Here is a 26,259-nt window from a genome sequence, read left to right as displayed (position 1 = left end):
CCCTGATTGAGGGTAATCCTTAGAACCATTCTTAATAAGGTAGTTTATTATTTTTTGTTCTGTGTAATGATAGTCATATTCTTAAGTACATGTTTATAAGATGCTAGTTAGCTCGTTTTTATAAGTTTTGTACTTATATTGTGCCGCTATAGAACTTTGTGTTATACATGTTGTATATCAGTGATTCTTAAACTGTGGTACGTGGGCTCTATCTAGTGGTACACCAAAGAATCAATTAAATAGGGTTTAGGGTGGGACACGGGGCCCTTCAGGACGCTTGTGTATGAGGCCCAGAATTTGGTGCAACGCCCCTGATTGAGGGTAATCCTTAGAACCATTCTTAATAAGGTAGTTTATGATTTTTTTTCTGTGTAATGATAGTCATATTCTTAAGTACATGTTTATAAGATGCTAGTTAGCTCGTTTTTATACGTTTTGTACTTATATTGTGCCGCTATAGAACTTTGTGTTATACATGCCGTATATCGCCAATTCTCAAACTGTGGTAAGCGAGCTCTATCTAGTGGTAAACCAAAGAACCACTTAATTAAATAGGGTTCAGGGTGGGACACGGGGCCCTTCAGGACACTTGTATATGGAGGCCTAGAATATGGTGCAACGCCCCTGATTGAGTGTAATCCTTAGAACCATTCTTAATAATGTAGTTTAGGATTTAGTTTTCTGTGTAATAATAGTCATATTCTTAAGTACATGTTTATAAGATGCTAGTTAGCTTGTTTTTATAAGTTTTGTACTCATATTGTGCATCTATAGAACTTTGTGTTATACATGTCGTGTGTCAGTGATTCTCTAACTATGGTATGCGGGCTCTATCTAGTGCAGTGTCGTCAAACCTACGGCCCAAGGGCCGGATCAGGCCCGCAAACAGGTTTTATCCAGCCCGCGGGATGAGTTTGCTAAGTATAAAAATTACCTGACATTTTTGAATGAAAGAAACAGCTGTCCTAAATATGTCCACTGGATGTCGCAATAGCAATTCTTTGTATCTTTGTAGATGATGCTACATATGTACAAAATAAACCACATCTTAGTACATCAGTCAAGGATCCTGTAATTTGATATTGATATAATTTTTTTATCTTGATAGATTGAAAAGTAACACCAATGAGTTGACTGATGAACATTATCACATACAGAAAATATAAATAACAACAAATAAAGATAGAAGGTGGAAGAGGGGTTAGTGCGTCTGCCTCACAATACGAAGGTCCTGAGTAGTCGTGAGTTCAATCCCGGCCTCGGGATCTTTCTGTGTGGAGTTTGCATGTTCTCCCCGTGACTGCGTGGGTTCCCTCCGGGTACTCCGGCTTCCTCCCACCTCCAAAGACATGCACCTGGGGATAGGTTGATTGGCAACACTAAATTGGCCCTAGTGTGTGAATGTGAGTGTGAATGTTGTCTGTCTATCTGTGTTGGCCATGCGATGAGGTGGCGACTTGTCCAGGGTGTACCCCGCCTTCCGCCCGATTGTAGCTGAGATAGGCTCCAGCGCCCACCGCGACCCCGAAGGGAATAAGCGGTAGAAAATGGATGGAAAGATAAAATACTATTAACCGCAAAATATAAGTGTAAAAAAAACCTCAACAACTTTATAATTTGTACAATTTCAAAATGTGCTTGTTCTATTTTTAAACAAAGAAAACAATCTGAAGTTGTCTTTATTTTTAAGTTCGTGCCATGATTGTACCGAGCCCACTTGGGAGTAGATTTTTCTCCATGTGGCCCCCGATCTAAAATTAGTTTGACACCCCTGATCCAGTGGTACACCAAATAATCACATAATTAAATATTCAAACACAGTGTTACAGGGACACTATTGAACCGCTATTTAAGCTCCAGAAAAAGGCAATTAGAATTATCCATTATGCCCCATACAGAGCTCATATCAATGATCTGTTCATAATGAGTAATTTTCTTAAACTACATGGTATAATCCAATACAGTAGCCTTCAAGTTATGTTTATGGCCTCACAAAGGGCTCTACCTGCAAATATACAGAGTCTGTTTTCACTCAGAGATCAGTGTTTCCCACAGGACAGGCATCTATTTGTGGTGGTGTGGTCGGGGGGCGGGGGGTGGCAGCGGCAGCGGCGATGACCAAGAAGAACGCGAAGTTGGAATATAATTACAACATTTTATGTACATATTTATATACAGATTTGAACAATTAGTTATTCACTGAAATATATTTATTAATTGTGGTTCTTACAAAAAATATATCTTATAAAATATAAAAGCTAAAATGTCTCTTAAAGCTCTGCCCCTTTAATTAGTGCATACATCATCTGTGTGAAGGAGTGAACATCCAACATTAGAATGAATTACTAACGAGCAGAAGCGCTCTATGTACAGTGCCGTCTAACCTTAAGCGGCAGCAGCTCAACACATGCAGGGTTCAACGTTAAGGTTTTTTTCTACTTGCCCGACTTCTCAAATCTACTTTCCCCAATATTTTTACTTGTCCTGCCTAGGTTTTTTTCTGGCTGTGTAGTGCTCATGGCTTGTATCATGCTACAATCCTTCCCGTTGACTATTTACAACACTACACGGTAATTATTATTATTATTATTATTATTATTATTATCTATAATTACATTTAAATGGCATTGCATACATGTAAAATTAAATGCTATTTCACATTATTTGACCAGTAGCAGTTACACCCATCTGAACAGGTCAGCCACCTGTTTAAAGCCCGATCACAGTTGAAATCTTGAAATGAAGGGCCTTTAATGGCCAAAACATTAATCTGGACAACATTTTAACAGCTGGTTGGCTCAGATTTTATTATTTTCATTGCATTCACATGCTGCAGTGGACAGTGGACAATTTAGCTTCAGTATTAATGCAGTACCGTCTCCACGTGTGTTTATTGACAACAGGGTTATAACCTGGACACATTAGCTCGTCGGTATGCTAACAGGTGACTGTTACTGCGTGCGTCTGCTGCGGCCCCCGAGTCAAACAGCGGCGGTGTTAATGAAGCAGCGTCAGGCTGCTCACCGTCAGTGAAACGCTCGGTGAAATCGCGGATTAACGTTAAATATATGACTAGCCGCAAGCGATGCAGCTATAACCTATCTCACCTGGTAGAGCACCCGCTGCGGCAACCCAGTTCGATCCCACCTGACAGTCGCTTTCCTCCGCGTCAATCCCCTCTCCCCAGCTCTCCTTTCAAAATAAATGCATTCAAATCCCGAAAATAAAAATTAAGAAAATCCGAGTCGGTGCTGCACACTGCACAGGTTCGGACCACTTTTGAACTTGTTTGCCAAGACGTCTTACCCTCGTATTTTGATCCGGTCGGTCCGTTCTTCTTTTACTTCGTCATCTTCTTGTTCTTCTTCTTGCCCACCAGGTGACTTAAGTACTATTGGCGGAGTTACAATGCATAGTAGGCTACCGCCACCTACTGCACCGGAATTGCAACTATAAGCAACATTAACAGACAGAGTCTTATTGCTTTTATGAGCGGTCGAGCGAGTCAAAAGCCGAAAAATGTATTTGTGGCGGACGTAATTCTTTCGTGGCGGGCCGCCACAAATAAATGAGTGTGTGGGAAACAGTGGAGATGGTCCACATGAACTCAGGGGTGTCCGGAAATTCAAACATAACATGAAAAATTCCACATTCAAGGCTCAAACGTTATCTATAGCGGGGGTGAAAATGTGGGATAATGTGAGCGGAGAAATTAAACTGTCTTCGAGCCTAAGAGTGTTCAACCTTGCGGTAAAAAATGTGTTGTTGGGAAACTATCAAAAACATGACGAGTTGTTTGGACTATCTCAACTGTGGGACACAGGTGCAAAATAACTCCCCGTAGAATAAGGGACATAACACACCAGACAAGGCTTCAGAAGATGAAAGATACCGAGGCAAGATGGAGCAAATCTCAAGGTCGCTCAATGCTATTGATAAAAAAACCAACAACTTGTCATTATCATCCATTATCATGTTATACTTGTTCTGAAATTGTCATGTATCCATCAAATCTGCTGTTGAAACTTGGACTATATAACCAGCATATACATTGATTGTAAATTAGGAGCGGGACATGGATAAGCATTCTTGCTTTTTTCCCGTATCCCTTTTCGGTGGGTGCCGTTACATGTCTGTCAAATTACAAAGAGTGATGAACTGTTGCTATATATGTCTGTCTGCCGGAAAAAATACATTAATTCATTCATTCCCATCTTAAAACTCATTTGTATACTCTAGCCTTTAAATAGACCCCCTTTTTAGACCAGTTGATCTGCCGTTTCTTTTCTTTTCTCCTCTGCTCCCCTCTCCCTTGTGGAGACAATTTAATCAATTATTTCATGATTTAATGAAATGTATTGAACATTTATTTATTTAGTTTACGATTTTAACATTGTTTCATGATTGAATTAATCATTTCATGATCTAATTAATTATTTCACAATGTACTTAACTATTTCATGATTTCACAATTGAATTCATTATTTCATCCATCCATCCATCCATCCATCCATCCATCTTCTTCCGCTTATCGGAGGTCGGGTCGCGGGGGCAGCAGCTTAAGCAGGGAAGCCCAGACTTCCCTCTCCCCAGCCACTTCGTCCAGCTCTTCCCGGGGGATCCCGAGGCGTTCCCAGGCCAGCCGGGAGAGATAGTCTTCCCAGCGTGTCCTGGGTCTTCCCCGTGGCCTCCTACCGGTCGGACGTGCCCGAAACACCTTCCTAGGGAGGCGTTCGGGTGGCATTCTGACCAGATGCCCGAACCACCTCATCTGGCTCCTCTCGATGTGGAGGAGCAGCGGCTTTACTTTGAGCTCCCCCCGAATGACAGAGCTTCTCACCCTATCTCTAAGGGAGAGCCCCGCCACTCGGCGGAGGAAACTCATTTCGGCCGCTTGTACCCGTGATCTTGTCCTTTCGGTCATGACCCAAAGCTCATGACCATAGGTGAGGATGGGAACGTAGATCGACCGGTAAATCGAGAGCTTTGCCTTCCGGCTCAGCTCCTTCTTCACCACAACGGATCGATACAGCGTCCGCATTACTGAAGACGCCGCACCGATCCGCCTGTCGATCTCACGATCCACTCTTCCCCCACTCGTGAACAAGAATCCGAGGTACTTGAACTCCTCCACTTGGGGCAAGATCTCCTCCCCAACCCGGAGATGGCACTCCACCCTTTTCCGGGAGAGAACCATGGACTCGGACTTATTTCATGATTTATTAATTCATTGAATGATATCAATATTTCACAATTTACTAATTCATTTCATATTTTATTTTCTCCTCAAGGGAGAGAGGGGCACAGGTCCGGTGGCCATGGATGAAGTGCTGGCTGTCCAGAGTCGGGACCCGGGGTGGACCGCTCGCCTGTGCATCGGTTGGGAACATCTCTGCGCTGCTGACTCGTCTCCGCTCGGGATGGTGTCCTGCTGGCCCCACTATGGACTGGACTCTTACTATTATGTTGGATCCACTATGGACTGGACTCTCACAATATTATGTCAGACCCACTCGACATCCATTGCATTCGGTCTCCCCTGGGGGGGGGGGGGGGTTACCCACATATGCGGTCCTCTCCAAGGTTTCTCACAGTCATTCACATTGACGTCCCACTGGGGTGAGTTTTTCCTTGCCCTTATGTGGGCTCTGTACCGAGGATGTCGTTGTGGCTTGTGCAGCCCTTTGAGACACTTGTGATTTAGGGCTGTATAAATAAACATTGATTGATTCTAGTGATGGGTCCGGCAACACCGATGCATCGGCGCATGCGTCGAGCTCATAGAGCGAAACCCTGTGTCGGTGCGCGTACCGCTTTTAGAAAGTCACGTGACCGATCATGAGCTGTTTTGGTCACGTGACCGATACGCGAACTGTGTCGTACTCCCGCCTCCTCTGTGCCCTGTGAGCGGGTCTTTTCTACAGCCGGAGAAATAATAACTAAGAAGAGACGACTGAAGTGTTGATAACAACCAAACTTAACCCCCCCCCCCTCTATATCCCACACCCCGGATTGTAAATAATGTAAATAATTCAATGTATATACTCTGATGATTAACTTGTGTGATGACTGTATTATGATGTTAGTATATATCTGTATCATTAATCAATTTAAGTGGACCCCGACTTAAACAAGTTGAAAAACTTATTGGGGGGTTACCATTTAGTGGTCAATTGTACGGAATATGTACTTCACTGTGCAACCTACTAATAAAAGTCTCAATCAATCAATGAAAGAAATCATCTAAAATTGAATATGTTAGAAAAACGTTTTTTTTAAAAAATAAAAATGTGTAAAAAATGAATTAAAAAAAATCCCAGTCCACAAGCATCCTCATTCACAACACATTCTCTTAGATTTCCATGTTATGATAAATGTTCACATTTTTTATTGTCTGTATCTAAAAAAGATAAAAATATATTTTTATTTAAATGAAGATATGAAATAATCCTAAATGAAATACAATGACTTGGTTTATATTATTGTATATACTAGGTCATAAAATCAGTGTCAGTTGAATCGGTCCATAGGTTGCCTGTAGGGATTTTTAATGTCCAGCAGATGTCAGTATTTAGTGACATAGTATCGACACAGTATCAATACAGTTTTGCAATGTGTCGAAACGCTTCATGACGCCTCATCAACCCATCACTAATTGATTCAAACTGTGTAGAGTCACAGTGGCCAACATATAAAATATACTTGTTAAATAAAACCTCTGCCTTATTTTAATGAATATGTGGGCCTACTTTGCTGTTGTATTTTAAATGTGGTCATTATGGTGGTATTTTCTGTGGTGGTACTTGGTGGAAAAAAGTTTGAGAACCACTGTCCTATACAATGTATTTTTCTTGTTACAAGCATTTTGTAATTCCTTTGTCATCTGTTTTTGATTTAAAACAACTATGACAACATTATGACTATTTTCCCAATTTAAAAGAGAGCTGAGTACTAGTATGACATACCAACAGGATGATGATGACAATGACGAGGCTTATTGATGATAATGGTGATTAGGAGGAGGAGGGGTTCGACACAAGATGGCGGTAAGGTATAGTCCTCCGACGCCAACTGCCTTTATCTGATAAACCGCAGAAGAAGAGGAGGAGCAGGGAGGAGAAGCCGGCCGGGGACGTGATATTTTTGCCCGAGTGAGACCTCGCTTTAACGGGACAGGTACCGCCGGGGCTAGCAAACATGTCAGCGACTCGAAGCTAGCAAACATGACTTAACATACACGCCAGCTGCGGCTGTTTTGTTCCAGAATCGTCACACGCTGACGGGACGTTACCGAGCAGCGGCGCTTGTTTCGCTGCCAGCTGTCACGCAGCCACGACGGAGCCGTGAAGGGGGGCTCGCCTGGAGCCGAGGGGTGCGCCGCAGTGCAGGAAGGCAGCCCTACCCCGCGTTAGCTCACTTGCCGCGGCCACCGACCGGACACACAGCCGAGCTTGAGCGGCCGGCGGGAGTCACCGGACTGCGGGTACCCAGTCCCCCCTTTGTGTCGCCGAGGTGAGTAGCTGCCTTGTCACCGTCCTCCAATGTGTTAGGTACTGCTAATGCATCGGCTAATGTCATTAGCTTGGATGCTCAGTGCTGCATATCAGTGTTACAACAAGCCACTGGTCTCAAAAAACCTCCGCGGCTCCATTTTTAATAGAGTTGTCCTGGCAACAGAGTAACCCGCCGCGCCCTTGTCCCAACAAGAACCTCCCTCTGACGGTGGAGCAGTACAGGTGCGTTAGCAATAAATAACTAGATGAGACAATTCCTGAAGGAATTGCGTGTGAATGCTGAAGGTGAACTTAAATCCTGGATTTTTTTTTTTTTTTAGAATTGTAGAAGTAGAGCACACAATTCCTAACCTGACTCTCGCCAGATCCTTGGAGTTTGCTGAGCTCCACACAAGGATCTGGGACATACTTGCCAACCTTGAGACCTCCGAATTCGGGAGATGTGGGGGGTAGCGGGGGTGTATATATTTTGAAGTATTTCTTATATATCCATCCATCCATTTACCGCTTATTCCCTTTGGGGTCGGTGGGGGCGCTGGAGCCTATCTCAGCTACAATCGGGCGGAAGGCGGTGTACACCCTGGACAAGTCGCCACCTAATCGCAGGGCCAACACAGATAGACAGACAACATTCACACATTAGAGCCAATTTTAGTGTTGCCAATCAACCTATCCCCAGGTGCATGTCTTTGGAGGTGGGAGGAAGCCGTAGTACCCGGAGGGAACCCACGCAGTCACAGGGAGAACATGCAAACTCCACACAGAAAGATCCCGAGGCCGGGATTGAACTCACGACTACTCAGGGCCTTCGTATTGTGAGGCAGACGCACTAACACTCTTCCACTGTGCTGTTTCTTATATATACAGGTAAAAGCCAGTAAATTAGAATATTTTGAAAAACTTGATTTATTTCAGTAATTGCATTCAAAAGGTGTAACTTGTACATTATATTTATTCATTGCACACAGACTGATGCATTCAAATGTTTATTTCATTTAATTTTGATGATTTGAAGTGGCAACAAATGAAAATCCAAAATTCCGTGTGTCACAAAATTAGAATATTACTTAAGGCTAATACAAAAAAGGGATTTTTAGAAATGTTGGCCAACTGAAAAGTATGAAAATGAAAAATATGAGCATGTACAATACTCAATACTTGGTTGGAGCTCCTTTTGCCTCAATTACTGCGTTAATGCGGCGTGGCATGGAGTCGATGAGTTTCTGGCACTGCTCAGGTGTTATGAGAGCCCAGGTTGCTCTTATAGTGGCCTTCAACTCTTCTGCGTTTTTGGGTCTGGCATTCTGCATATTCCTTTTCACAATACCCCACAGATTTTCTATGGGGCTAAGGTCAGGGGAGTTGGCGGGCCAATTTAGAACAGAAATACCATGGTCCGTAAACCAGGCACGGGTAGATTTTGCGCTGTGTGCAGGCGCCAAGTCCTGTTGGAACTTGAAATCTCCATCTCCATAGAGCAGGTCAGCAGCAGGAAGCATGAAGTGCTCTAAAACTTGCTGGTAGACGGCTGCGTTGACCCTGGATCTCAGGAAACAGAGTGGACCGACACCAGCAGATGACATGGCACCCCAAACCATCACTGATGGTGGAAACTGTACACTAGACTTCAGGCAACGTGGATCCTGTGCCTCTCCTGTCTTCCTCCAGACTCTGGGACCTCGATTTCCAAAGGAAATGCAAAATTTGCATGGTTGGGTGATGGTTTGGGGTGCCATGTCATCTGCTGGTGTCGGTCCACTCTGTTTCCTGAGATCCAGGGTATGTGTATGTGTATATATATATATATATATATATATATATATATATTAGGGCTGCAACTAACAACTAATTTAAAAATCGATTAATCTGTCGATTATTACTCCGATTAATAATCGGATAAAAGAGACAAACTACATTTATATCCTTTCCAGTATTTTATTGGAAAAAAAACAGCATACTGGCACCATGTTCTTTCAACTTGTCAAATAAATGGACATTGGGGATGCAGCATACAGCAATAATAACACCGAAATGTAACTCATCAGATCAGAACTGAATCAGATATTGTACACGTTTCTGTTGTGAATAATAAATGATTCATTTTAGGCTGCCTCTGAATAATAGCATGAAATATTCCAGCACCTTCGTAACGTTTAGTTATACTAAAGAGTCACTCAAATCTAAATATATTTATATAGCTTTATCAGGCCTGGCTACATTGATTTATTATGAAACCAACCTGAGATATTTCTGTCCGTTACGTTTATTTCGAAATTGGTAACCGTGCGTTTTCTCTCTCAAAACGGAGTGAAATGTGCCGGAGACACATTGCCAGCCCCGCGTTGCAACAAAGGCATAACGTTAACTTTACTCACAAAATTTTTTGCAAGAAACGGTCTTCTTTGAAGTCTTTAAAGTAAAGTGTTTTGACGACTTAGGTCGTACACTTTTCTCCATTGAAGCAATAACCTCAAGATGTTGCTCCGCTGAACTGTTTTCCTCCGCCATTTTTCGAATTTTTCCAGGCAAAGGAGACGGCGTCGTCACGTGAGCTGCACATGACACATCATTGGCTGGCTTACTGCCACCTCATTAGACGTAGCCTCAGTGCCGCCCTGGAGCTCTTTTGTACTGTTTTTGTACTTATTTTGATTATTGTTTCTCAGCTGTTTGTAAATGTTGCAGTTTATAAATAAAGGTTTATAAAAAAAAAAACCCAAAAAAAACGTAGCCTCAGCGCATGCGCATAGCATAGATCCGACGAATCGATGACTAAATTCCATCCATCCATCCATCTTCTTCCGCCTATCCGAGGTCGGGTCGCGGGGGCAGCAGCCTTAGCAGGGAAGCCCAGACTTCCCTCTCCCCAGCCACTTCGTCCAGCTCTTCCCGGGGGATCTTGAGGCGTTCCCAGGCCAGCCGGGAGACATAGTCTTCCCAACGTGTCCTGGGTCTTCCCCGTGGCCTCCTACCGGTCGGACGTGCCCTAAACACCTCCCTAGGGAGGCGATTGGGTGGCATCCTGACCAGATGCCCGAACCACCTCATCTGGCTCCTCTCGATGTGGAGGAGCAGCGGCTTTACTTTGAGCTCCCCTCGGATGACAGAGCTTCTCACCCTATCTCTAAGGGAGAGCCCCGCCACCCGGCGGAGGAAACTCATTTCGGCCGCTTGTACCCGTGATCTTGTCCTTTCGGTCATGACCCAAAGCTCATGACCATAGGTGAGGATGGGAACGTAGATCGACCGGTAAATCGAGAGCTTTGCCTTACTGAAGACGCTGCACCGATCCGCCTGTTGATCTCACGATCCACTCTTCCCTCACTTGTGAACAAGACTTTGAGGTACTTGAACTCCTCCACTTGGGGCAGGGTCTCCTCCGCAACCCGGAGATGGCACTCCACCCTTTTCCGGGCGAGAACCATGGACTCGGACTTGGAGGTGCTGATTCTCATCCCAGTCGCTTCACACTCAGCTGCGAACCGATCCAGGGAGAGCTGAAGATCCTGGCCAGATGAAGCCATCAGGACCACATCATCTGCAAAAAGCAGAGACCTAATCCTGCAGCCACCAAACCGGATCCTCTCAACGCCTTGACTGCGCCTAGAAATTCTGTCCATAAAAGTTATGAACAGAATCGGTGACAAAGGGCAGCCTTGGCGGAGTCCAACCCTCACTGGAAACGTGTCCGACTTACTGCCGGCAATGCGGACCAAGCTCTGACACTGATCATACAGGGAGCGGACCGCCACAATCAGACAGTCCGATACCCCATACTCTCTGAGCACTCCCCACAGGACTTCCCGACGGACACGGTTGAATGCCTTCTCCAAGTCCACAAAGCACATGTAGACTGGTTGGGCAAACTCTCAAGGACCCGAGAGTATAGAGCTGGTCCACAGTTCCACGACCAGGACGAAAACCACACTGTTCCTCCTGAATCCGAGGTTCAACTATCCGGCGTAGCCTCCTCTCCAGTACACCCGAATAGACCTTACCGGGAAGGCTGAGGAGTGTGATCCCACGATAGTTAGAACACACCGTTCGGTTCCCCTTCTTAAAGAGAGGAACCACCACCCCGGTCTGCCAATCCAGAGGTACCGCCCCCGATGTCCACGCGATGCTGCAGAGTCTTGTCAACCAAGACAGCCCCACAGCATCCAGAGCCTTAAGGAACTCTGGGCAGATCTCATCTACCCCCGGGGCCTTGCCACTGAGGAGCTTTTTAACTACCTCAGCAACCTCAGCCCCAGAAATAGGAGAGCCCACCACAGATTCCCCAGGCACTGCTTCTTCATAGGAAGACGTGTTGGTGGGATTGAGGAGGTCTTCGAAGTATTCCCTCCACCGATCCACAACATCCGCAGTCGAGGTCAGCAGAACACCATCCTCACCATACACGGTGTTGATAGTGCACTGCTTCCCCTTCCTGAGGCGGCGGACGGTGGTCCAGAATCGCTTCGAAGCCGTCCGGAAGTTGTTTTCCATGGCTTCCCCAAACTCCTCATATGTCCGAGTTTTTGCGTCCGCAACCGCTGAAGCCGCACACCGCTTGGCCTGTCGGTACCTGTCCGCTGCCTCAGGAGTCCCATGAGCCAAAAGAACCCGATAGGACTCCTTCTTCAGCTTGACGGCATCCCTCACCGCCGGTGTCCACCAACATGTTCTAGAATTACTGCCACGACAGGCACCAACTACCTTGCGGCCACAGCTCCAATCAGCTGCCCCGACAATAGAGGTGCGGAACATGGTTCACTCGGACTCAATGTCCAGCACCTCCATCGTGACATGTTCAAAGTTCTTCCGGAGGTGGGAATTGAAACTCTCTCTGACAGGAGACTCTGCCAGACGTTCCCAGCAAACCCTCACAATGCGTTTGGGCCTGCCAGGTCTGTCCGGCATCCTCCCCCACCATCGCAGCCAACTCACCGCCAGGTGGTGATTGGTAGAAAGCTCCGCCCCTCTCTTCACCCGAGTGTCCAAAACATGAGGCCTCAAATCCGATGACACAACTACAAAGTCGATCATGGAACTGCGGCCTAGGGTGTCCTGGTGCCAAGTGCACATATGGACACCCTTATGCTTGAACATGGTGTTCATTATGGATGACTAAATTAATCGCCAACTATTTTTATAATCGATTTTAATCGATTTAATCGATTAGTTGTTGCAGCCCTAATATATATATATATATATATATATATATATATAAATAGTCCGTTCATGAATAAGTATATCCGTTCGGCCACCGTATTCAATGGAGAAGTCTGATCTACAAAATGTGCAGGCAGCATACCCCTTCCCCTTCGAGCTGTCCTGGATGAACTGAAATTATTTTTTCCAATCATTTTGGAACTTGCAAGCGTACTTCTTCTTACTCGTCGTCGTCATGTCTCTTCTTCGTTCTTCTGCTTCGTCTCTGTTATGTTTTTGGACATTACTACTTGCCGTAGTTTTGAAGCAATGCACGATGGGAATCCGGATGTTGTGTGTCAGTGTATTAAGTCGTGCCGGCTGGAATAAACACACGCTGAGAAATAGCTCCGTGCCTGCCTACTTTATGGGTTATAGATAAACCTATGGATAACGGAGACATATATAATAGTCTCCTTTTCAGGTGAGAGAGGACGCTAAAGACAGTGCCTTTAAGGCACGCCTCCAATATTGTTGTCCGGGTGGAAATCAGGAGGAATTCGGGAGAATGGTTGCCCCGGGAGATTTTCGGGAGGGGCACTGAAATTCGTGAGTCTCCCGGGAAAATCGGGAGGGTTGGCAAGTATGATCTGGGATCGAGGGCATTGCAAACTCCTTCAAGATAGCAAAAAATAATGAACCAATCAGGATCGCCGGGCAGGATTTCATAGATGTGACGCAGCGCCGAAGCAACTGTTTGATTCAAACAACAATGGCGGCATGCAGCGAGGACTCGTGTGCTGACATTGATTCTACTATTGCAACTGTTTTGCGACATCGATCGTCTACTGACATTTCTGCGTAGTTTCAGTAAAAGTTCTCTAACTTTTCACTCTGTCGTTATCCAATATGTCGGCTGTTCTGTTTTGGATTTCCCAGCGTCGGTCTCATCAGAGCCACGGGTTGATTTCGATGTGAGTGGTTGAAGTTGCACGTCATTCAAGATAACGGACAAGTGGTTTATCCAATCACATACAATGATTTTTTTTTTACAAGGCCCAGCCTTCTGAAATACATCTCCTATTGAGAAGTCCCAGATCCTTGTGTGGAGCTCAGCGAACAAACTACAAGGATCTGGCGAGAGTCAAGTTACACAATTCCCAAACAGGCTGAATATTTTGAAATTGGAAACGTTTGAATCAGATGAAAAATGTGGAACTTTGAAGAATGTCTCATTTATTTAAATGGGAATTTGGGAATTTCGGGAAAAGCGATAGTTTTTTTGAAAATGGTCCAAAACTTGAATGGTGTTGGTGTTGGAATTTTTCAAATATGTCGAGAAATGTTGAAGTAGTGACATGTTGAATTGAGAAATGGTATTACGGAATTTCGGGAAAACCGGAAATTTTTCTAACCTGACTCTCGCCAGATCCTTGTAGTTCGCTGTGCTCCACACAAGGATCTTGGACTTCTCAATAGGAGATGTATTTCAGAACGCGGGGCCTTGTAAAACAAATCATTGTATGTGATTGGATAAACCACTTGTCCGTTATCTTGAATGATGTGCTACTTCAACCACTCACATCGAAATCAACCTGTGACGCTGATGAGAGCGATGCTGGGAAATCCAAAACAGAACAGCCGACATATTGGATCACGACAGAGCGAAGAGTTAATAAATGCCTTCAAAACCGTTCTCTGTTCATCTTTTAAAGAATTAATATTCGATAGATTCGCCAAAACAGTTGCAATAGCAGAATCAATGTCAGCACACTACTCCTCGCTGCGTGCCGCCATTGTTGTTTGAATCAAACAGTCGCTTTGGCGCTACGTCACAACGATGAAATCCCACCCTGCGATCCTGAATGGTTCATTTTTTTTGCTATCTTAAAGGCGTTTGCAATGCCCTCGATCCCAGATCCTTGTGTGGAGCTCAGCGAAATACAAGGATCTGGCGAGAGTCAGGTTAGAATTTTTCCAGTTCAAAGAACAAGTTTGTTTTTTGTCCTGATTAAGAGGAATGGTTTGAAGGTAGAACAGTTGAAATGCGTTAAAAAAAGGGTGGAAATAGGGCTTTGGAAAATCAGGAATTCTGGAAAATCCTGGAATATTTTTTAATTTGGAAAAAGGGTAGTTTACATTTCCAGGATGGTGAAATGTGTTGAAGGTGGAATGGTTTGAATAGGTTGAAAAATGTGGAAAGGGTGTAAGGTTGAAAAAATGGCCAATTCATTTTGAATGGGAAAAATGTCCCGGAAAACCTGGAATTCTGGGAAATCTGGGAATGTTTGGAATTTGTCAAGGGAAAGCCCTGAGATAGGCTCCAGCGACCCCGAAAGGGATAAGCGGTAGAAGATGGATGGATGGAAGCCCGCGATTCCCGAATAGGCAGAACAGTTTGAAGTTGGAACGATTTGAATCGGGTTAAAAATGTGGAAGGTAGAGCGCGCCACAATCTGGAGGAGAAGAATAAGTTGAATAATAAATACATTAATTTTAGTGTGGTAAACCATATGTGTGAATGCTTTGGAGCATTCACACAATAAGGATGTAACGATATCAAAATCTCACAGTACGATATTATCACGGTATTATTGCATAAATGTCAAAAAAAGATGAAAAAAATGCTTTAGTGTGAAAAATTATGTACTACTTACATCAAAGGGGAACTGAGTTTTTTGGGGAATTTTGCCAATTATACACAATCCTTATGAGAGACAAGAACATGTTTTTTTTTTTTACATGCATTCTAACTCTTAAATAAAAGCCAGTTTATGATGGAGCCAATGGGATCCATGATGTTGTTGCGTCTTTTCCGACCATAAGACCCAATAAATAACCATCCAAAAAGCGCCAACAATAGTCAATTTACATTTCATGACCTGAAAATTACCCAAGTAATAGTAATATTGTTGTTATAAGCGTTAAGAACCTACATTTAAAGTTAAAAAGTCAAAGTACCACCGATAGTCACACACACACTAGGTCTAGTGAAATTACACTCTGCATTTGACCCATCCCCTTGTTCCACCCCCTGGGAGGTGAGGGGAGCAGTGAGCAGCAGCGGTGGGAATCATTTTGGTAATTTAACCCCCGATTCCAACCCTTGATGCTGGTAGGCAATAGGTCCCATTTTTATAGTCTTTGGTATGACTCGGCCGGGCTTTGAACTCATGACCTACCGATCTCAGGGCGAACACTCTAACCACAAGGCCAGGCATTTAGCAGTGCATCGATCAGAAAGACATAAATTCCTTATGTTGCTGTATTGACATTGTCAGCTGGTGAGCTGCTTTCTCCTCTCGGACCTCAAGAAAGTTAATTCAAGATTTAAATCATGTCTCCCGCCTGTGTAATAAAATGATGTGAACATAAACTAAGCAGTTGGTAAACTTTGACAGCCAACTTAGACCCAAAGATGGCAAAAAAAGACCCCAAAAAAACGCTTTGTACCACCCCCTTTTTTCTTTGCAAGGATTATGAGTCATTCTTCATCTAAACGGGTACATATTAACATCCTAACAGTCAGCATTCCAGTGAGAGCAGGCATTGTAAGTGATGTTTTATCATGTTTGTTGGCTCTCATGAAATCTGCAGCGAGTAGTCATCAGTGATGTTGTCTAAGGAAAAAACAAACGTTGTGATGCGTCTATGAAATTAATGCGCCGCCGTATGCTTATAATGATCAAAATATGTAAATATTACATGTTATCATTAATGTGCCTGTTAGTACATTACTTGTATACTATTTTTCAGCGCTTCACATACAGACAAAATAGAGCGACTCCTATTGAATCAAAAGGGTTGATCGTGGCGCCACGGCAAGATTACTGCCGCCACACTTTCAAAATAGTTGTATTTTTTTTGTACATTAAAACACATTTAAGTTCTATTGTATGCATGGATATACCATATATAATCTATTAGTTACATACTATTGGCTATAATACATTTGAAAAACAGGTCAAATATCATAAAAACGTTCCCCATTGCTTTATTTTGAAAAAAAAACAAAACAGTGCATCTAAACCGCCTGTCAGAAGTGCGTCAGCAGCTGTTCGCACACCTAAATGAGTTGACACTCAGCAAAAGTAAGGCGAGAAAGTTGAAGAAAAAAGTATTTTAAGCTAATGCATTTCTTGTTCAAGCCAGTGTAAACTATCCTAAATCTTTTGACATTACTACCGACAATAACTAATTTGAGTTAACTTGTCGATTAGCTGGTCAATTGCATGTTAGCATTAAGCTAGTGGCATTGGAGCGAAACCTTTATCATAATTGTATTGCTTTTTTCAGTTTATTACAAATTATATTATTCATCTAATGTGATTCCTACATGTATGTGCACTTCATGTGTATAATGTACACAACCCAAAATCAGTGAAGTTGGCACGTTGTGTAAATGGTAAATAAAAACAGAATACAATGATTTGCAAAACCTTTTCAACTTGTATTCAATTGATTAAACTGCAAAGACAAGACATTAAATGTTCAAACTGAGAAACCAATTTTTTTTGCAAATAATCATTAACTTAGAATTTAATGGCAGCAACACATTGCAAAAAAGTTGGCACAGGAGCATTTTTACTACTGTGTTACATGGCCTTTCCTTTTAACAACACTCAGTAAACGTTTGGGTACTGAGGAGACCAATTTTCAATGGGAGACAGGTCTAGACTACAGGCAGGCCAGTCGAGTACCTGCACTCTTTTACTATGAAGCCACACTGTTGTAACATGTGGCTTGGGATTCCATCCATCCATTTTCTACCGCTTGTCCCTTTCGGGGTCGCGGGGGGTGCTGGAGCCTATGTCAGCTGCATTCGGGCGGAGCGGGGTACACCCTGGACAAGTCGCCACCTCATCACAGGGCCAACACAGATAGACAGACAACATTAACACTCACATTCACACACTAGGGCCAATTTAGTGTTGCCAATCAACCTACATTGTCTTGCTGAAATAAGCAGGGGCGTACACGATAACGTTGCTTGGATGGCAACATACAGGTATGTTGTTCCAAAACCTGTATGTACCTTTCAGCATTAATAGTGCCTTCACATATGTGTAAGTAACCCATGCCTTGGGCACTAATACACCCCCATACCATCACAGATGCTGGCTTTTGAACTTCGCGCGAGAGGACACGACAGCCACAGTTTCCAAAAACTATTTGAAATATGCACTCGTCAGACCACATTTCTGATGAGTTTTTGGGTGTTGTTGATGAATGGCTTTCGCTTTGCATAGTAGAGTTTTAACTTGCACTTACAGATGTAGCGACAAACTGTAGTTACTGACAGTGGTTTTCTGAAGTGTTCCTGAGCCCATGTGGTGATATCCTTTACACACTGATGTTGGTTTTTGGGATCGAAGGTCACGGGCATTCAATGTTGGTTTTCAGCCTTGCTGCTTAAGTGCAGTGATTTCTCCAGATCCTCTGAACCTTTTGATGATATTATGGACCGTAGATGGTGAAATCCTTAAATTCCTTGCGATAGCTGATTGAGAAATGTTGTTTTTAAATAATTTGCTCACACATTTGTTCACAAAGTGGTGACCCTCGCCCCATCCTTGTTCGTGAATGACTGAGCATTTCATGGAAGCTGCTTTTATACCCAATCATGGCACCCACCTGTTCCCAATTAGCCTGTTCACCCGTGGCATGTTCCAAATAAGTGTTTGATGACAATTCATCAACTTTCTCAGTCTTTTTGCCACTTGTGCCAGTTTTTTTTTAAACATGTTGCAGGCATCAAATTCCAAATGAGCTAATATTTGCAAAAAATAACAAATTTTCCAGTTTGAACGTTAAGTGTCTTGTCTTTGCAGTCTATTCAATAGAATATACCGTATTTTCCGCATCATAAGGCGCCCTGGGTTAAAAGCCGCGCCTTCAATGAACGGCATATTTCAAAACTTTGTCCACCAATAAGCCGCCCCGTGTTGTAAGCCGCATCTAACTGCGCTAAAGGAATGTCAAAAAAACAGTCAGATAGGTCAGTCAAACTTTAATAATATATTAAAAACCAGCGTTCTAACAACTCTGTTCACTCCCAAAATGTACGCAAATGTGCAATCACAAACATACGTATATCAACATGGACGGAGCTGCGTGAAAAAAGCCACCCGGCCTCTTCGCGTAAACTTAAACTTACCTTAACCACTCGCTCATCTTTTCTTCATCCATCCCTTCGAGTTAGCTTTTATGATGACGCCGGCTGGAAAGGTCTCTTTTGGCAAGGTCTTCCTTTTGAATATCACCATGGGTGGAAGTTAGCATGGCAAGCTAGAACCACAGTGAAGGATGACTTCTCATTCCCTGTGGTGCGAATATTCACCGTACGTGCTCCCGTTCCACAGTGCGGTTCACAGGAATATCAGTTGCTGTGAAATACGGTAGTAATCCGTGTGCGGATGGAGAGATCGCGTCTTTTCATGAACCGGATCCTTGTCGCTTAGTAGGAGCCATTTTGTGGTCTTTACAGATGTAAACAGGAAATGAAACGTACGGTGATATCCGCGCGTTTTTTCTTCTTCTTCCGGGGGCGGGTGGTTGCTTACAGTAGAAGAAGAAGCGCTTCCTGTTCTATGGGGGCGGGTGCTTACCTTGGCGGTTGCTTGCGTAGAAGAAGAAGCGCTTCCTGTTCTACCGGGAAAAAAGATGGCGGCTGTTTACCGAAGTTGCGAGATCGAAACTTTATGAAAATGAATCTTAATATTTATCCATATATAAAGCGCACCGGGTTAAAAGCCGCACTGTCAGCTTTTGAGTAAATTTGTGGTTTTTAGGTGCGGCTAATGGTGCGGAAAATACGGTAGGTTAAAAAGGTTTCGCAAATCATTGTATTCTGTTTTTATTTACGATTTACACAACGTGCCAACTTCACTGGTTTTGGGTTTTGTACTTTAGTGTGGTTATTAGTTTTACAGTGACTTCATTGTGAAGAATATCAACAAAACACATAGTTATTTGTTTTCCAATTCTAACTCAAAGGACTGTTTACATATTTGGCAGAGGGCAGAATGAAATGTAGCCTGCGTTACCTTTTACAGTAAGCAACAATTGCAATGGCATTGAACAAAGAGAGCACAGTCGACCAAGTCAAATAGCTTATTTTAAAGCTGAGTGGGATTTGACTGTGATTCTGTTTGTGTAAAAAAAAAAAAAAAAAAAAAATCCATCTATTTCCATCCATCCATCCATTTTCTACCGCTTATTCCCTTCGGGGTTGCGGCTGGAGCCCTTCTCAGTTACAGTCGGGCGGAAGGCGCGTACACCCTGGACAAGTCGCCACCTCATCGCAGGGCCAACACAGATAGACAGACAACATTCACACACACATTCACACACTAGGGCCAATTTAGTGTTGCCAATCAACCTATCACCAGGTGCATGTCTTTGGAGGTGGGAGGAAGCCGGAGTACCCGGAGGGAACCCACGCAGTCACGAAAATGTTAATATTAATATTATTGATGGTATTATTCAAAATGAATAAGACTAATTGGTTTTTAAATATAAATAAAACATTTGTTTAGCCTTTTTCTTTTTTAAATAATGCGTTATTGCAAATCAAAATGATCATGTCATTAATGATGATTTCATATTGTTCACGCCTCTAGCCATCTCCCCACCGCCAGTATATAGTGGCAATCTAGGGCAAACCCTGATCAATTATTAGCTGACTTTTGCTTGCATTTATTTACGAGTTGGAGTGCATTAAAACAATGTAAAACATTTGTGGTTGTCTTACATAACATTAGAATTGTGAATAATAGGTGAAATTCCCCAAAAAGTGCAGTTCCCCTTTAAGGATAAACACCTACTGTAAATAACCACAAACCTAAAGCTCAAATGTTGTAATCCTATTAATTAATACCAAGAGGTATTTTCAAAGTGCAAAGAACAGTCAAGGGACAGTGTTTCCAGTAACAAGCAAACGTAAACAACTTTCAATTTTATTGTTTTTAAACTGGCATTGTAACCAAGCTGTCATGAGGAAAACTTGATTGAATGCCTCACAAATGGATTTTTGGCCTGGCCTACATCTTGGTTTCTCCGGAAGATGATTATTCAAGTGACTGCTCATGTTGCTTGTATTTCACTTGAAGACGATTGCGGTCTGGCAATATCAGCCATCTTTTACTAAGCGCAAGGGATTATGGGAAATCTGGTTTGCGTCTCAGACCGGCTGACTTAATAGTGCCAGAAGAAAACTACACTTGCTGGTGTACTCCCAGTTCTCGTTTACCGTCACATGTCACTGCATTATTATATTTTTACACAGTATTTACAATTTTAGGGCTGGGCGATAGGGCCTTTTATTAATATCTCAATATTTTTAGGCCATGTCACGATACACAATATACATCTCGATATTTTGCCTTAGCCTTGAATGAACACTTGATGCATATAATCACAGCAGTATGATGATTCTATGTGTCTACATTAAAACATTCTTGTTCATACTTCATTAATATATGCTTATTTTAAACTTTCATGCAGAGAGGGAAATCACAACTAAGTCAATTTACCAAAACTGGTAGAAAATTGATGGATGTATTTATTAAACAGTTATTAAGCAGTGGCACAAACATTCATGTCATTTCCAAAACAGAATGTGCAAGATTGTCAGAGACATTTTAAAACAAGCTATGGGTGCACTTTTGTGCATGATGTCACTAAGATGACATATCAAAACAACACTAAATTAAAGCGTACTCTTTGTACAGAACGCCACTACAATAGTTTAAAACAAATAAAGTGCACGTTTGTGCATGATGTCACACAAGATATTTCAATAAGTGTCAAACAAAAATGAGCTGCATAATAGGAAATCAAATAGTGTCTCCTTCTGTTGTTGACAATTTTTTTCATACAGTGTTGATCTGGAAATAGTTGCTTCGGCATTTTGTGGGTGTGGCACCGAACGGAGATGTTGACATGCGGAGTTTCAAGCACTCTTTATTCTCTAGCGGGTGACTTTTCAAATGATGCTACATTAGCAGTGCTGCTACTTTTTGTAGTAACGCTTTTGCCGCATAATTGTTCAACATCTTCCCACTTGAAGCCAAACCACCGCCAGATGATGGACCCCGTGCGGTTTTCTTGGGAATTAATTCTTCCTTCATTTGTTACCAGATTCGCACCTTCTCTCTCTCGTATTACCACCCGCACCGCACCGTTAGCATCACAGCTAACGTTTCCATGTCGCTACCTGTTTGATCCGCGGGAGCGTGTGACGTTGCACACGTGACGTATGTAAGAAGGTGCGCTTGTTTTACATCTCTGTGAGAAGGAGAGACAAGAAAGAGTGGGAAACGCATGCAGTGTAATGCCCGCAGCTAAAAGCAACAGCGTGAGAACGTATACTCGAATATCACGATATAGTCATTTTCTATATCGCACAGAGACAAACCCGCGATATATCGAGTATATTTAGTAGATTTACAATACTGTTACATCCCTAGTAAATATTTTAGGTGCTTATGCTGCGTTCCAGTTAACTCATAAGTTGGAAGTCAGAGCTGGAGTCTGAAGCTACCATCAAACACGGTGGATGAAGAGGAAACACAGATGCTATTGCTAGCGATATACAGCGTATATACCACATTAGTTAAATGTAGTTTATACTACTGTAACGTTACCTTATATACACATTGTACATGGCTGATTTACTGCCACAAAAACTAATCAGAAGTGCTAATTACAGATAAAAAAGAAGCGGTTATCATTGTTTACATCCAGAGCAAACATTTTTGAAACAAAGTCGGGGGTGCTGAGAATGATCCGACTTTCGGAGTCGGAAATTCGACCTTGAGGGGCGTTCCAGTTGAAATTCCAAATAGGAACTCAGAAATGTCGAAGTCCCATTACAACTGGAACGCACCATTAGGTTCCATACAAGGGATGAGCTCCAGATTTTTAAAAATAATTTCTCGATTTTATCCAACATACCTCCACCCAACTCTTCTTTATAAAGGTAGTCCACAGTTTATTCCTTAATCCAACAGAATGAGTAAACTGGTGCTCCTATACCCAGATGAGTAATTGATCGTGGCGTGCATGGCTCCTCCGGTTGTTGTCCTAATGTGATGGTTCAGTTCCTTGATTGCTGTCGTTCAGATGATTTTATTGTAAGCCTTTTTAGTTCACTTAATGTTGCAGCCACATTTCCTGGTGGTTGCAGAGAGGCGGGGATGGGTTTCGAGTTTAAGCTATGTGCATGACTCTGCAATACATTTGAAGTGCATTTAATATGTTACATAAATAAAATGGCATACATGGTACACAATTAAGCGTTATGGCAGGAAATAAAGTGTATACTAAAAGCGGTATACAAAAATACGGCATCCCAACCTGGGCTCTCTTCTGTTTCCTATTTTCTTTATTGACACAGGTGAATGCATGTCCTTAAATACTTGTCAAGTAATCACACATGTGACCAGTAACTCCCTCATCTCAACAGACACATCCCTCCCACACACATTGCTCTCAAAACCCCTAATTCTGGCTCCTACAATGTGTGTTAAAATATGTTTTTGGAAAATTACTTTTAAATAGTATGTAGTTATAGTTACTTGTCATTATATTAGACTTAGACTTTAATGATCCACAAGGGAAATTGTTAAACACAGTAGCTAAAATATTATCACAAATACTCAAAAATGGAAATAAATACTAACAGAATTACGTGTAATCAACTAGCAGGGAAAGTAATTAATTAAAATCAAATATCTGACATGTTACATGTAGTGTTGTCCCGATACCAATATTTTGGTGCCGGTAACTGTACCAAAATATTTTGGTACTTTTCGGTACCTTTCTAAATAAAGGGTACCACAAAAAATGTCATTATTGGCTTTATTTTAACAAAAAAATCTTACAGTACATTAAACATACGTTTCTTAATGCAAGTTTGTCCTTAAATAAAATAGTGAACATACAAGGCAACTTGTCTTTTAGTAGTAAGTAAACAAACAAAGACTCTTAATTTAGCTGCTGGCATATGTAGTAATATATTGTGTCATTTATGATTCTATTATTTTGTCAACATTATTAAGGACAAGTGGTAGAAAATTCTGTGGTAAAAAATCATTTACTGTTAATATCTGCTTATTTTCTCTTTTAACATGTTCTATCTACACTTCTGTTAAAATGTAATAATCACTTAATTTTCTGTTGTTTGATACTTTACATTAGTTTTGGATGATACCACATTTGGGTATCAATCCGATACCAAGTAGTTACAGGATCAGACATTGGTCATATGCAAAGTCCTCATGTGTCCAGGGACATATTTTCTGAGTTTATAAACATAATAAAAACATTTTTAAAACGGGAGAAGATTTTGTGATGCTAAAAAATATCGATTTAATCATAGTAGTATCGACTAGATACGCTATTGTACTTGGTATCATCACAGTGGATGTCAGGTGTAGCTCCACCAATGGCGTTTGTTTATATTATTGCGTCCCAGAAAAGTTGGTGCTGCAGGGAACTCTGGGAATTTGTTCTGTAGGGATTATGTTGTGGTGCAAATATTCTCCCAAAATGTGTTTGTCATTGTTGTTTGTTGTGGTTTCACTATATGGCACATATTTATGACAGTGTTGGTGTTGTCCATACGGCCACCCTTAGTGTGACATGTATGGTTGTTGATTAAGTATGCCCTTCATTCACACGTAATCAGTGTGATCAAAGTTAAGATGGTCGCCTTGATGTCAATAATTGGATATCATGTAATCTTGTATTGTCTTGGTCAACTATAGACATGTTTATACTCACTCATTTCCATGGTTCCAATGTGCTGCAGTGTGAAGTAAAGCATGTGGACTTATCACGTGCTCTACTGGGTTGATACTAGAAATAATCGTGCTTGATTTGTATCCATGGAGACAAGGATTAGTGATATCGAAGTAGTTACAACATTGCCGAATGCGGACAGATATTAGCCGCTAGCTAGCTAGCCATGTCTTAAAGCACCTCTTCCTGAGGGCGTTCTGCATGACACGACGTTACGACGACTGGTGGGGGACCGGTACTTTTTAGAGGCGGTATAGTACCGAATCTGATTCATTAGTATCGCGGTACTACACTAATACCGGTATACCGTACAACCGTAGTTGCATGAGACCAGTGTGTGAATGTGCCTTTAAAAGGCTGTGCCTGTTGCTAAGTGACATGTGACGTCAGCACCCACATAAAGCAGCATTGGTTCAACTGTTTGTTAGCTCAGACTCTCAGTTTGCGGGTAGTTACGGTAGATCTGTTTAATTTTTTCACTGGATTGTGTTAGCACTGTCTAATAACGAGATTGAATGTGTTTCAATAGATGTAGTCTTCTTAAATTAAAGTTAAAGTACCAATGATTGGTCACTTACACACTAGGTGTGGTGAAATTTGTCCTCTGCATTTGACCCATCCCCTTGTTCACCCCCTGGGAAGTGAGGGGAGCAGTGGGCAGCAGCGGTGCCGCGCCCGGGAATCATTTTTGGTGATTTAACCCCCAATTCCAACCCTTGATGCTGAGTGCCAAGCAGGGAGGTGATGGGTCCCATTTTTATAGTCTTTGGTATGACTCGGCCAGGGTTTGAACTCACAACCTACCGATCTCAGGGCGGACACTCTAACCACTCGGCCACTGAGTAGGTCTTCTTGTCTACAAACGGGGTATTGTAGGATTGCAAGCTTATCACTTATTATTGATTTGCTGCTCATTATTCATTCAAAGTAGTAGTGTGTAGGTGTATGAACACCGGTTAAGAAATACATTTACTGTAGAATGCATACCGCCACCTACTGTACCAAGTTGTCATGACAAGCTACATTCATAGACAGTCCCGTTATATAATGTGTCTATAAGAGAGTGCCAAGTCTGTTTGTAGTGGTCCAACTATAAATGACTGAATGCAATAAACACTGGTATCCACCTGTTAGCATTCATTGGTGGCATGCCGTGAGATTTTTTTAAATGTAAAAAAGATGCCTAGACTCAGGGGTTGGAAGACAGTGCTCTAGACCCTGAATATAAGACGACGTCTTACAGTTAATTACGAATGTTTTACAAATGATCTATCTAGTTGCGTTTATAACAATAGTTCTTCCTAATGTATATTTACTACACTGTCATGGTCCGTGGCCCGAATCGTGTTTTTGTTATTTTCTGTTAGTTTTGGACTCCCTAAGTTCCTGTTGTTGTGCACCCTTGAGTTTGTTTAGTTACCTTGGCTACTTATTATTTTCACCTGCCTCTGTTTGGTGTTCGGGACGCTCACCTGTTCCCCGTGCACTAATCAGAGGCATAGTTTAAGCCTGCCTTTGCCGGTCAGTCAGCCTGGCTTCATGGTTTGCAACAGCCAACCTGCTACATGACTATTCCTTGTCTTCTAGTCTATGCTAAGTGGTAGCCTTAGCTTCCAGTTAGGGCTGAAACGACGCGTCGACGTAGTCGACGTCATCGGTTACGTAAATACGTCGAGGACGTTTTTGTTCGTCGACGCGTCGCATATTTACGTCACACTACCGTCATGGCGGAGCGCAAAGCAGACGATGCGAGCGGTGCGAGCGAGGGGAAAAAAGCACGCCAAAAGTCGTCAAAAGTGTGGGACTA

The 26,259-nt window shown here is 42.5% G+C and overlaps 1 protein-coding gene across 4 annotated transcripts in view; it reads left to right on the top strand.

Moving 5' to 3' along the window:
• The first annotated feature begins 7,029 nt into the window (after positions 1-7,029).
• LOC133574783 (probable E3 ubiquitin-protein ligase HERC1) overlaps positions 7,030-26,259 on the top strand; it is a 116,440-nt gene continuing 97,210 nt past the window's right edge. For 2 of the 4 annotated variants that reach the window (XM_061927058.2, XM_061927057.2), the window contains exon 1: positions 7,030-7,512. The gene's annotated coding sequence lies outside the window, so the exon portion shown is untranslated. The remainder of the gene's footprint in view (positions 7,513-26,259) is intronic. The other 2 variants (XM_061927055.2, XM_061927056.2) reach the window with 2 other exon arrangements.

This window comes from Nerophis lumbriciformis, linkage group LG32, assembly GCF_033978685.3.
Source record: "Nerophis lumbriciformis linkage group LG32, RoL_Nlum_v2.1, whole genome shotgun sequence".
NCBI lineage: Eukaryota > Metazoa > Chordata > Actinopteri > Syngnathiformes > Syngnathidae > Nerophis > Nerophis lumbriciformis.
Note: the sequence above shows the minus strand (reverse complement) of the source record. Positions and strands in the feature narration are given on the sequence as shown.